Here is a 13,068-nt window from a genome sequence, read left to right as displayed (position 1 = left end):
AAAATGGAGGCTGAAATATAGCTCACTCAGATATAGCCCCCAAACTGTCACAATATGCTCAAGTCCCATTGACCTTGTAAATAAAGTTAAACACATATATTCATTTGTAGTAACTGGGCCTATATGGGTTAAATAGTCTTGAAGTGATATTTCTTTTACATCTGTGGAGTTTGCAGTTACTTCCTGGGCACGCTTTTCTTATCTGGCATATGTATGATTTCTGCACTCTCACAGCTTTCTGGTGTTTTAACTTCAGATTTTGGATAATGTGTTTTTTTTCTCTCTTCCCCTCCCCACCAGGTTTTCCTGGGAAACATCATAAAACCTAAACAAGCAACAGAAGTGAAAGTGAGTGTCTTCTCTCTTCATTGGTGGAGTATTCTCTCTAGTTTCTGTCTTGTTTTTAGAACTGCTTTTCTCATCAATACTGGTCTGAGGTAATGCACTGTGTATATTGTGGTAGACCAGTGTGATGTAAAGGCTGCCTTGTAAGGCATTTAAAGGGGTAACATGGCATCTGAAAGTGTGCATCTCCCACATACTAGGAACTGCAAGTACCATGGAATCTAGTCCCTTACCAGAGCATAAGTGGATTGTTTAAATTCATCAGGAATTCATAACTGTTAACAAGAAATCTGTGCACTAGGCATGACTGTCCAATGAATAGCTGTCTGCAAAAGATGCAGTGGTTGAGCTATCCTGGTTACAGGAACACAAAGCTGTCATATTGCCAACATACATGACAGGAGAAACAGACTGTACTGTTTGTACATTTGTACATTATATTGGGAGAGACCCATGAAAATCAATAACCCCAACAAATGCACACACTGTTGAGGTTTCACAGTACTGCAGGTACCAGAACACTATTGACTAGAACTAAAGCAGTAAGAGTAGTGTTGCTATTAAGCTGCTATATGGAACTATAGGAGGAGCATAAGAAAGAGAGCTATGGAACAAACTGAGGCAAGTTAGAACAAAAATTATGATTATCTTACTTCAAATATAAAACTGAGTGATTTCTGGCTAAGACAGAGAGAGAATGTCTCCAACTGTACTGGGTAACTTTCCTACATCTTTCCTTGGGTACTTTTCCTTTTTGGTTACTTAATACCTTCTCACACACTTCACATCGGAGATGTTGGCCACTTACCATGATTTAAGACACTTGCGTTGGGAGACTAGAAGCATCAGCTCTGGCATTAACTTCTTCCACCAACCCGATGTGCAAAAGCTCAAAGCTTCTCCTCAAGCCTAGGCTCCCAATACAACAGTTTGTGTTTCCAGTTCAGGTAGGAATTCACTGAAGCGTTTGCTATAGGTTATCAGAAGCTGAGTGGCAGCTGTCAGTAAGTTCTATAGCACAAGACTGCAATATCATTTCAAGGTTCTGTTTAGCAGGGACCCTGTAGGGACTCTGTCAAGGTTAGTCACTAATGCAAAAGGGTCTGTTGCCTAAATCGAAAGTTGCTCTATTTTCCGCCTTTCAGTTTATTCACTGTGACTGAATGCATCCCTGTATTCACATCCTACACACTATTGTTATAATCTTCGTACAAAATATGCCTTGTGAGGTATCATTTGAAAACTAGTAACTCATCGGTCAATAATATCACAGTGAAATGTGTGTGGCAACATTATATGTAAAGTTATAAACATAAGCTAAATTTAGGTCTGAAATGTGTTTACAAGACAAGTCTGGGTAAACCAGTTTCTCATAGACAAAGGAGAAGCTGATGCCTCAAGCCAGGTGTCATTGAAGTTGATGGGCAATCACCTATCAAATGGCTATTCTTCAGCAAGAAACGGGCAGAAACAAACAGATCTGCATCTTAGCAAACAACAGCATGGAACCTCTTTCACCAGTGGACTCCTTGTCTCCGTCCTCACAATGAACTTTACTTAGGGGTAATCCTCAGGAAAATGCATTTGAAAGGGTGAATGAATGATAAAAGTGAAGGGCAAAACACTTCAAGTTACCTCTTCCTATCCATCTCTCTCTCTTTAACCAAAGAAGACAGAAAGAAACAGCGGTTGGATTTGGGAGCACATCTTGGCCCGAGAGTTTGGTCAGCAGTGTTACTGGGAACGTGTGGTAAGGGACTTCACCTTGAACCAAGTCTAGTTTGTTTAAGTTTTAGTACTAGGAAGCATTTTATCTTTATTTCTTTTGTAACCATTTCTGACTTTAATGCCTTATACTTGTGCTCACTTAAAACCTATCTCCTTGTTGTTAAATAAACTTATTTTATTCTTTAATCAAAACCAATCCAGTGTTGTGAACTGTGTGGGCAACTCCATTTAAGGTACCAAACTGTTGTATATTGATCCACTTAGAGGGGCAACAAACCTAATATATCTGAACTGTCCAGAAGAGGGCTGGACACTGCAGAACATACTTTTTGAGGGAAAATCTGGGTCTGGGAGTGTGTTCAGGTCACCCTGCAAGTGGTAATGATGGCTGGTGGAAGCCAGAGTGTGTCTGTGTGGCTGCATGCAGCAGCTAAACACAGACACTCAGGGTGTGACCAGTGGCTAGGTGGGAGCTACAGCAGCAAAGCATTGTGAGGCACCCAAGTTTGCAGGGCAGGGGTGATACAGCCTATCACTGGTCTGAATTGCACCCTGGAATATCATACCCACTTCTCTAGAGATGGAAGCTATGAAATAAGTGACAACCATAGGAACTATGCAGTGATGTTGTAGCTGTGTCAGTCCCAGAATATTAGAAAGACAAGGTGGTTGAGGTATATGTGATCTGTTTGATCTTGTATTTAGCTGTGACACTCTGAGTACCTTTTCCAGACCTGAAGAAGAGCTCTGTGTAGCTCAGATCTTGTCTCTCTCACCAACAGAATTTGGTCCAATAAAAGCTATTACCTCACCCTCCATGTGTCTCTAACAGTAGGAAGTCTTAGGCTTGAGCTGCATTTATGGGAGCATATGGGTGTTCCATTTATCTCCTTATTCCTCCCATATATAAAATGGTGTGCTAACAAACTGGTGGCACACAGGTGATTCTCCTGCTTCTTTGGATGAGTGTCGAGAGACCAGCTCTGATTAAAATGCAGCCAGAACCACTGATGCTGTAATATTAATAGTAATGGTGGCCTCTACAAAAATAGCTGTTAAATGGGGAGTAAAAAGCTTTCTGTGTTGCCAAAAATGTAATGAAAATGGAGCTGTCAAGTATATAATGTTAACCAGAATAATTGTAACTTTACAATTTTCCAATGCATTGGGTTTATGTGATGTACGGGATCGGAGTGTTGTAAAAGGTTAATGTAAAACCTTGACTGGGAGGTTTAAAAAGTGACAGCAATAGGGAAGAAAGTTTTCACTCATCCATGCACATGCAGGAATTACCAGGTAAGGTTCTTTGGACATTGCTATACAAGATGTCAGACTAGATTATCATAATGGTCCCTTCAGCCTTAAAAATATATGAACCAGTTCCTCAGCAGGTGTAAAGTGGTGTAATTTTATTGAAGTGAATGGAGCTATGCTAATTTACATCTGCTGGTCATCTGGCTCTCTGAATTTATGGTAGCATTCATGCAAATTATTGGTATTAAAAATAATACAGCATTTACAAGGAATGAGTCACACATGGGCTAATCCCAAATGACGAAGAAAGGCCAAATGCTAGTCTGCCTCTTTAAGAGATTACAATCAACCTAAGGGCTGTTAAAATACATACAGTGGCGCTGGAACAATTTTTATTGTGAAGGTGCTGAAAGACATTGAACAAAACCGTAAACCTTGTACATGATGGAAACCACTTCAAGCCCAGGGGTGCTGCTGCACCCCCAGGACCTTAGTTCCACCACTTATGAATATATACCAACCCTTATGAAAACAATGGAAGAATATCATTTGAGGAAATGTACAGGACTTTTTTTATTCCGGATGACAAAAGTCTAAGGTGATTCATCTAGGGTATACACTGCTGGAAGGTTGTGCTTTGGTTTACTAGCAGAAACGTTATTATTGAATGCCACAAGCTTTCATTAATTGTGGACTTTACTCCTTCCGTCCCGCCTAACTAACAAAGCAGATGTAAGTTCCTTGCCACGCTTTGACTAGTCCGTTATGTGCTTCAGAACTGGAGGGTCAGATAAGAGTTGTGCAAATTCTCATTGCTTCTTACTGGCCTAGGAGACTATTGTTTCCCTTTTCAGCTTCCGTGTTCCAGACAGAGAAGTGTTTACAAAGCTGACTGGGTGGGGAACTGTTCAGCTTTGGACTAGGAACTGTACTGATGCCATTGTGGCTTTATGATCTATGTGACCTGAATATAGAACTCAGTGTGTTGCTGAGGGTACATGGTGCTCTAGATATATAGGGCCTCAAATAATCCCTGATATCGTTTGTGTTTAACTCCTTCCTACTGTCAGAGAAGATGCTCTGCCACTGGTTCTAGAGAAGAATCTCCATTAGCAGTCAGTCATGGTAGCATGAAATATCCTCCGTTGTTTCTTTGGGAACTCGTGTTATTTTTAGGGAAAAATGAAAATCCTATTGATTTGGGAGCTTTAGAAAATCCCACTGTGAATGGTTGGTGAAATAAATACCCACATAATTGTCCTATGTAAGACATGAATAGAAAGGCCTCCATCTCCAGCCCTTATTCACTAGCTATGTAAGACATGAATAGAAAGGCCTCCATCTCCGGCCCTTATTCAGTAAGGTACTAAACACATGCTTAAAGTGGACCTACTCACATGTTTAAAGTTAGGCACATACTTAGGCACCTTGCTGAATCCCAGGTCCTCTGTGCAGATTACAGTTCACACTGTTTAGTGAAGCCTTGTAAATGCCTTTTCCAAAGGAGATCAGAGTACATCCAGACAGGACAATTATGTGGGTATTTATTTCACCAACCATTCACAGTGGGATTTTCTAAAGCTCCCAAATCAATAGGATTTAGATACCTAAGTTGCTTAGGTACTTTTGAACCCCCCCCTCCTAAATCCATTGTGTTGCAGACAGCTGGAGTTTGACAGATGAGGGGGCAGTAGGCAGATGTACACGCATGCAAGAACTATCAGCCATAAGCTGCCATATTTTATTGGTATATGTCTAACTGGTGACTGATTCTCAAACACAAAACCGTTTCTGTCTCTTTTCTGTAGGGACTTGGGGATGGAGGGGTGTTGAAAAATATCTTATCCAGGGGAATGGTCTTAAAAGTAAACCTTGTAATAAGGCAGACATGGCAGTGCTCTTTCACACAAGCCGTGTGGCTTTGTTTTTATACACTGCTCAAAATGTAATTAAAAAAGCTGGGGAAGTCAGGGTGATTTATCTTGTTGTGGTGCTGTGTGCATTGCAATTCCATTTAGTAAAGTTAAAACACTGACCAGCTATGTGGGGGGAGGGATAGCTCAGTGGTTTGAGCATTGGCCTGCTAAGTCCCAGGTTGTGAGTTCAGTCCTTGAGGGGGCCACTTAGGGATCTGGGGCAAAAGTCAGTATTTGGTCCTCCTAGTGAAGGCAGGGGGCTGGACTTGATGACCTTTTGGGGTCTCCTCCAGTTCTATGAGATAGGTATATCTCCATATATTATACATCAGTCTGGTAGATGTTGTATACAATCCTCCTGTTCCTACATGTTTATCTACTAAGGGCTCTGACTGGGAATTTTTACAATAGCATAGGAATACAGGAGATTTATTTCTTTCAGTAACTATGGTTTCTTTATACACATGTTTTTGGTGGAAGTTGCTGCCATTTTAACCCCATGAATACAGATGTATATGAATTTCCATTTCATACTAGCAATCAAGGTGCTGCCTGGAATGAAACTCAGCGACGTTGACTTGGGGATTCTCCGTGGGAGGATTAAAGAAGGATCCTTGAGATTTGGGCCTCTCAGAGGACCCTGACAAGAACAAGGAGTCATTAAGAAGCAGGCAGCATGACATACCGCTGGCCACAGGCTGCCGGTGGAGGACCCAGAAGAAACAAACGATTTTGGGGTCCAGGTGCCATCCTTCAGTTCCTCAGGTGACATTACAATGGATATGGCATGGGCATAATGAGTGAGTAAATTAGGAGGCCGAACCACACCCAAAAATTTCAAACAGGGCTGGCATTTGGTAGTGTGGGCAGCTACCCGTAGTGCCAAATTATTTGCGGGCACTATTGTCCCTTCCTGTCCTCCTTCCTATTCTGGTGAGCTGCCCTCATGCAGCCCTGGAGCTGACCTAGAGGCACCAGCATTAGCTACTTGGGAGCTGGAGCTGCTGTATGGAACCCAGATATACTACTTCCTCCTCCCACACAGGTGACACTGTGTCCAACAGATAGTCCAATAGATCTTCCTTACTGAATATGACATTAGCAAATCAGAGCAGAGAGAAGAATGAATTCTGTATGCAGGAGACTTACAATAAGAATGGAGGTAGAGGGAAGGGGGTAGTTTGAGAAAGAGGGGATGAAGAGGAGAGAGACAGGAACAGATTGGGTAAGAACATGAAGCTTAGAGAGAAATTAGAGTTTGTACAAGAAATTCCAATTTTCATTGCATGTTGCATTTTTCAACAAATATGTAATGATACTGTGACAAAGGGACTCACCAATGGGTGCCCCTCCTTGTGGTTAGGTGTGGTATTGCAGGGCTTTGTCCTCTACAGCAGTGGTTCTCAACCTTTCCAGACTACTGTACCCCCTTTCAAGAGTCTGATTTGTCTTGTGAACCCCCAAGTTTCACCTCATTTAAAGACTTATAAAATCAGACATAAAAAAACAAAATTGTCACAGCACACCGCTACTGAAAAATTGCTGACTTTATTTTTACCTTATAATTATAAAATAAATCAATTGGAATATAAATATTGTACTTACATTTCAGAGTACAGTATATAGAACAGTATAAACAAATCATTGTCTATGAAATTTTAGTTTGTACTGACTTTGCTAGTGCTTTTTATTAGCCTATTACAAAACTAGGCAAATATCTAGATGAGTTGATGTACCCCTGGTTGAGAACCACTGCTCTACAGTCCAGCTGACCAGGTCTGCTGGTCCTTCCCCTTTGGCTTGGCACACCAGCAAGGCCCACCTTTGCTCTGCAGGCATCATACTGTCTGGAGTGGCTCATGACCATGCTTTCCTCATGGCAGACTGTCAAAAACAGGGCAGACACCCCAAACTAGTGGTATGTTCTATAATTAGATTTCACCAAGCCAATAACAAATGTGAACTCCTGGATCACTATAAGAGTCTTACTGTGGAGTCACAGACAGTCCCCTGAGGCTCTCCGGTCTATCTTGCCACTTAGGCAAGCTGAACTTAGTGATAAATGGTCATTTAGACCAAAAACCACAAAATATTCAGGTTGCTTCCACTCCCAAGAGACCAGTCGCTTACCACAGATAAATTTATATCTTAGATATCACACCAAAGACAACACTTGTAATCCTGTAATAAACTAACTTAAAGGTTTATTAACTAGGAAAAAATAAGAGTTATTTATAAGTTAAATCAAGCAAGCATATACATGCAGATGAGTGACCATCTAAATCCCAAGAGCGACAGAGTTGTAGTGATCTGTCAATTCAAAGTGTCTTTCACTGCAGACCCAGGAGTCAGCCGCTGGGGATCTCTGGCTTCAGTTTAGAGTCTGTGGCCCTTCAGAATTCAAACAGCCAAAAATTTTCCTGTGGCTTTGTTTTATTTTCTTCATTCAGCCCACAGTATGATCGTCCTTACACGTAGCATTTCCCAGGTGCAATAGGGCCATTAACCAATCCTTTGTATTTTGATTACCCTTGATGGCCCATCTGATTTTGATAGCCCTACTGGATGTGGGGGTGGGTGGGATGATTCCCATGCCTGAGTTCACAACTTCAGAGCAAACATTTTCAAAATTATAAAGCTGAACTTTCCTATTTCCTTCTAGCATGGAATACAGACATTACAAGTGAGATTAATACATGCAGCAACTTACAAGCATTTCATAGAGTCTAAATATGAAATACATCCTTATAAGACTAATACCTGTTTTGAACAAAACTAACATAAAGGTGACCTGAACTGGGCTCCAGCTAGAAGGTTGTCAGTTCTTAGCTAAGTATCAGAGGGGTAGCCGTGTTAGTCTGGATCTGTAAAAGCAGCAAAGAATCCTGTGGCACCTTATAGACTAACAGAAGTTTTGGAGCATGAGCTTTCGTGGGTGAATACCCACTTCGTCGGATGCATGTCATGCATGCATCCGACGAAGTGGGTATTCACCCACGAAAGCTCATACTCCAAAACTTCTGTTAGTCTATAAGGTGCCACAGGACTCTTTGCTGCTTTTACAGTTCTTAGCTAATGGCTGCAGCATGGATAAGAGCTAGCGTCTGACTTGGCAGCATCACACCAGGGTTTTCATCCAGTAGTCCCAGGTCCAATAGTCTTTCTGGCCTCTTGTATCGGGAGTCTTCTGGCTAGTCCTGCTGGTGTGGCTGTAAGGGAATCAGTCCCTCCCTCTACCCTGGGTTTCAGCCCAGGGACCCTTGTGGTGGGTCTGGCAAGAGATCTTGCTCCTTCCCTGGGTGACTTAACTACAATGTGTCCACCTTCTCCTCAGGAGGCTCATGTTTTCAGCAGGACTCTATCCTGGGGCCCGGCCCCTAGTCACAGTCCACAAGGTAATAAAGGAAAAGAAGGAAATTAATAGAAATAAGGAGTAGCTCCAGTTTCTCTGCCCTACCCAGATCCTCCAGTCATCGATCCTACCATTCTATATTCACAGTTAGCTTAAGGTAGCTTGGCTTGTTACAGTTCTCATCTCTGGGAGCTGAGTGTGAGAGGTCTATCTTGGGCCTTTTGAACTGAGCAGCTTCTTTAAGGCTCCTCCACCAAGATTGGCATGCCTCACAGTTGTGGTGGGGCAGAGCTGCCCGAGTCCAAAGCTGCTCTTTAACCCCTTCTTGCCTACAGGGGGTGGGGGAGGGGTTATACTCTGTCACAGATACAAACAGACCAGAACTGAAGGCAAACCCATCAGGAGCAGTGTTAGAGTTGAGTGTTGAACCTAAGCTTCTGGGATTTCCGAAGGTTGATTTCTCAGATTTGACGTTAATGCTAGGATTTCCAGGTTTTTGTTTTTCATGTCAATTTTATAGATGTTTTCAGCCAAACAAAAATATTCATATGCGACAACTCCACACCCACATTGCCCCAGATTTTCATTAATGGACAACATTTTGGCGCACACAACAATTTGTGCTCATACTGTTACGAGAATAGTTATCAATGGTTAAACCTCTAGTGGTTTGTAGTTACAAATTAGAGAACACTACTAATTACCAATGAGCCTGATCTTGCAAAGAATTTAAGTATCTCCTGAGAAGTGCTGTGTGTTTTGTCTGTGCTTGTACCTGCTTCAGTGCAAGCCTCGAGCATAGGCTAGAAAAGGCACAATTTGCACTGGTTGCCCTCACTCTTTTTTGAAACTGAAGTTCAACTAGTGCAAACTGCGGCTTTCCTTGTCTACACTGTAGGTCTGCATAGGTGCAAAGTACACCACTTGCTGGCCACTGACTGCTGAACCATGGCTAATTCCAAATAGTCAAGACCTCTAAGAAGTGAATGAGACTAGAGGGTACTCAGCACCTTGCAAAATTGTGCTCAATAGTATGGCACCTTTGTGGGCACGGATCATGCCCGCAATACAGAAGCTGGATCCCAGAGTCTGTTTGAAAATCTGCCCCATAATAGCATGCACGCTCTCTCTCTCTCTCTCTCTCTCTCTCTCTCTCTCTCTCTCTCTCTCTCTCTCATGTTTGTCACTTCAATATTTGTGTCTTTTTGATGGGCACTGTTGACAATTAGTTGCGGGCACTGGATCTTGAGCCTACCTGTTCCATGGGGAAATGAGTGCCTGTGTATGGGTACTTGTGTGTGTTTACATTTGTGTGCAGCCAAAAATCAGAGAGATTATAAAACAGTTAACTTGGGGGCTAAGCGTGGAATAAAGCTCCTGTTTTGGAATCTGTGCTGTTTGGTTTTTTCCCTCTCCACTTTTGTTTTCAATTCCTGTGAGAGATGGCTGTGCTGTGTCCTCTGAGCACTGTTAGGAAGTTGTGGGAACTAGGGCAGCTGTCAAATCTTTTCCCTCAACCTCTCCATTGTAGCTGGAGCCCACAGCTTTGCCATGTATCTTAAACAATAAAGGAAAACAGGAGAAAAACTTTCTGGGTTTTGGCATTTGCATTATGTTGTCGTGGGTTGGAAATTTTTATTGAACATTAAAAACTAAAATTTAGTCTCAAATTCTCTACCTGTTTCTTTATGTTGGTCTCAAAACAGTGGGATATTATACAATGCCATGTAAGGAAGATACGTTGTTTCATGATATCTGTCCCTTTCTACATAAAAATGTAGGCCAAGATTTTTCAAAAGCAACTAACGATTTTTGGGTGCCCAACTCACGATGCCTTAAAAAGGCTTGATTTTCAGAAGGCAGGCTGTCACTATTTTCTAAAATCCAGATCCCTCTTTCAGTTATCTCAAATTAGGCACCTGATATTACTAATTGCTTTTGTCAGTTCGTCCATTCACCCTCCCATCTCTGTTTGATGTATTAAAATCTCCTCTAGTGACTGTAATTATTCTTACTGCATGACATCTGTGGATCTCTTCCTCTTTATTTTGAGACTTAAAAGCTTGGGGAAGAAACAGTTGTGTGTGGGTTTGGGTGTTTAATTTTTTCTTTTTTGTAATTATTATTTCTAAACCATTGCTGTCTAGTGATTGCATCACAGGCAATTTCTTGATCAACTGGGCTGTAAATAACAGAATAATAACTGTTTAATACTCCTGTGCTGCTACTTTACTTTCAGTAAGGCATGAAATTTATGGGAGGGGGGAAAGATTTGCTTTTAACTTCTATGTAATTATTTTTTTAACCTTTAGTTTACAAAGAGGTCAACAGACTTTGTACAGCTGTAACAGACAAGCTATGCTCAAGAAAGCCAAAGCCAGTCTGGTATACCCCTGATCTCTCACCATGAAGAGCATGATGGACAAATGTTCTCCAGTGCAAACTGCCTTTCACGTACCGTGTTTGTTTCTTGCTTAACATAAAACGTTCTTTGGTGCTTTCCCTTAACACCTTCCCCGCCCAGCTGATTTTGACTGACTGGATGCATAGCTTTGTACATGCCCAGTCTTGGATGAGAAGTTAGGCCTCAATCCTGTATTGGGAACTGCTAGCATAGACCACTGTGCCCACGTGGATGACCAATGAAGTCAGTGGGACTCTGAAAATCTGGCTATAAACCCCATTTTAGGATATCTTTCTGTGCCTCTTACACTACTACAGAAACCGAGCATCTTTGTTACAGGATTTTGGTGCTGCAGGTAACATGGACTTCTCATTATAAAGATTAGGCATCTTCTCCTTTCATTAAACTATTACCCATTCCGAGGGGGAAGGAAGTTTCTACTCCAATTCCTCTGCATCTCTTGGAGGACAGGTCTCCTTCTCTGGTGATCACAGCATGTATGCACACTGTAGCCACTAATCTAGCCGTATTGCGTAATGTCTCAAAGACTTCTCAAATTAAAACAAAAATGCTTGCTGTTCTTGGGCATCCTAGGTATCCCTAAATATCTAGTGTGACAGAGTTCCTCCTCTACCTTGGTGGGTCCTGCGCTTATTGGCAGATTTGCTCACCTCAGTGATCTTCCCCACAGTCTGGGTCAACTCCTCCTGTGTCTGATCAGGAGTTGGGAGGTTTGAGGGGAACCCGGGCCCGCCCTCTACTCCAGGTTCCAGCCCAGGGCCCTGTGGATTGCAGCTGTCTGTAGTACCTCCTGTAACAGCTGCATGACAGCTACACTTCCCTGGGCTACTTCCCCATGGCCTCCTCCAAACACCTTCTTTATCCTCACCACAGGACCTTCCTCCTGGTGTCTGATAATGCTTGTACTCCTGAGTCCTCCAGCAGCTCACTCTCGCACTCTCAGCTCCTTGTGCCTCTTGCTCCCAGCTCCTCACACGCACTTCCTCTCCTCTGCGCACCTCCCCCCCCCCCCAACTGGAGTGAGCTCCTTTTTAAACCCAGGTGCCCTGATTAGCCTGCCTTGATTGGCTGCAGGTGTTCTAATCAGCCTGTCTGCCTGAATTGGTTCTAGCAGGTTCCTGATTACTCTAGTGCAGCCCCTGCTCTGTTCACTCAGGGAACAGAAAACTACTCAGCCAGTGACCAGTATGTTTGCCCTCTACCAGACTCCTGTACCCCACTGGCCTGGGTCTGTCGCACTAGGGACTAATTCACCACTGCCTTACTCCAGTTATACGCCATAGATTTAAAGTGAGTTACACTGAGGGGGCAAGAACTGGAATAAGGTAGCGGTGAAACAGACAGCAGGGGTCTGATTCAAAATCTATTAAATTTCGTGGACTTTGCATCGGGCCCATAGTGATCAAATTAGACAAGCCTATTACTTGAACTTTGCTACAGTCTATTTAGTAGAATATGACTGAGCCCCAAAAGTTGCCGCAGAGCACAAGTAAGATTTTTTTTCAGTGCCTCTCTTAACCTTTCTGTTCATTGTGGAAAGTCAGTAATTTGAGACATTGTTGGTGCTATCAACAGAACCAGCAGGTGATTATTGCTTGAATGCTCGGGAGCCTTTTCTTCCTAATTCGGAGTATAGAGAGGTGACAGTCGCTGTAATGCTGATTGCATACGGTCTTTTTTTAGCCAGTCTTATTCTCCTCTGGATTTCTGCAGCTCATTGAGTTTCTGGTGGCTCATTGCAATTTAGAGAGACCTGCTGGAGAGTCAGCTCATTGTACAAATAGCAGGAGTGTGCTTACTAGGAATACTCCCTCATGGAGAGAGACATTTACAGTAACAGCATTTCTTCCACTTTATTTCCCACAACACTAGGTTAAAGTGGCACAAGCTTCAAGACATTACAGCCTCACATCATTCCTTTATGTATTTAGTGCCCTTTCCAAGTGCTAGGTCATTGGTGTCAGATAATGGGCCCTCTGAAGGTATGTTTCATGTTCTCATGCACAGAACTTAACTGCAACATGCTCCTTCTCCCAAGGCACAGCGTG

The 13,068-nt window shown here is 42.6% G+C and overlaps 1 protein-coding gene across 5 annotated transcripts in view; it reads left to right on the top strand.

Annotated features, from left to right (window-relative positions):
• The window catches only part of TSPAN4 (tetraspanin 4), a 539,052-nt gene that overhangs the window by 167,694 nt on the left and 358,290 nt on the right, over positions 1-13,068 (top strand). For 4 of the 5 annotated variants that reach the window (XM_045015196.1, XM_045015197.1, XM_045015194.1 and 1 more), the window contains exon 3: positions 301-348. The exons of the other annotated variant lie outside the window; for it this stretch is intronic. The gene's annotated coding sequence lies outside the window, so the exon portion shown is untranslated. The remainder of the gene's footprint in view (positions 1-300; positions 349-13,068) is intronic. 5 annotated transcript variants of the gene reach the window in all.

The sequence above is a fragment of the Mauremys mutica genome, chromosome 4, assembly GCF_020497125.1.
Source record: "Mauremys mutica isolate MM-2020 ecotype Southern chromosome 4, ASM2049712v1, whole genome shotgun sequence".
NCBI lineage: Eukaryota > Metazoa > Chordata > Testudines > Geoemydidae > Mauremys > Mauremys mutica.
This window is presented reverse-complemented; position numbering and strand designations above follow the sequence as displayed.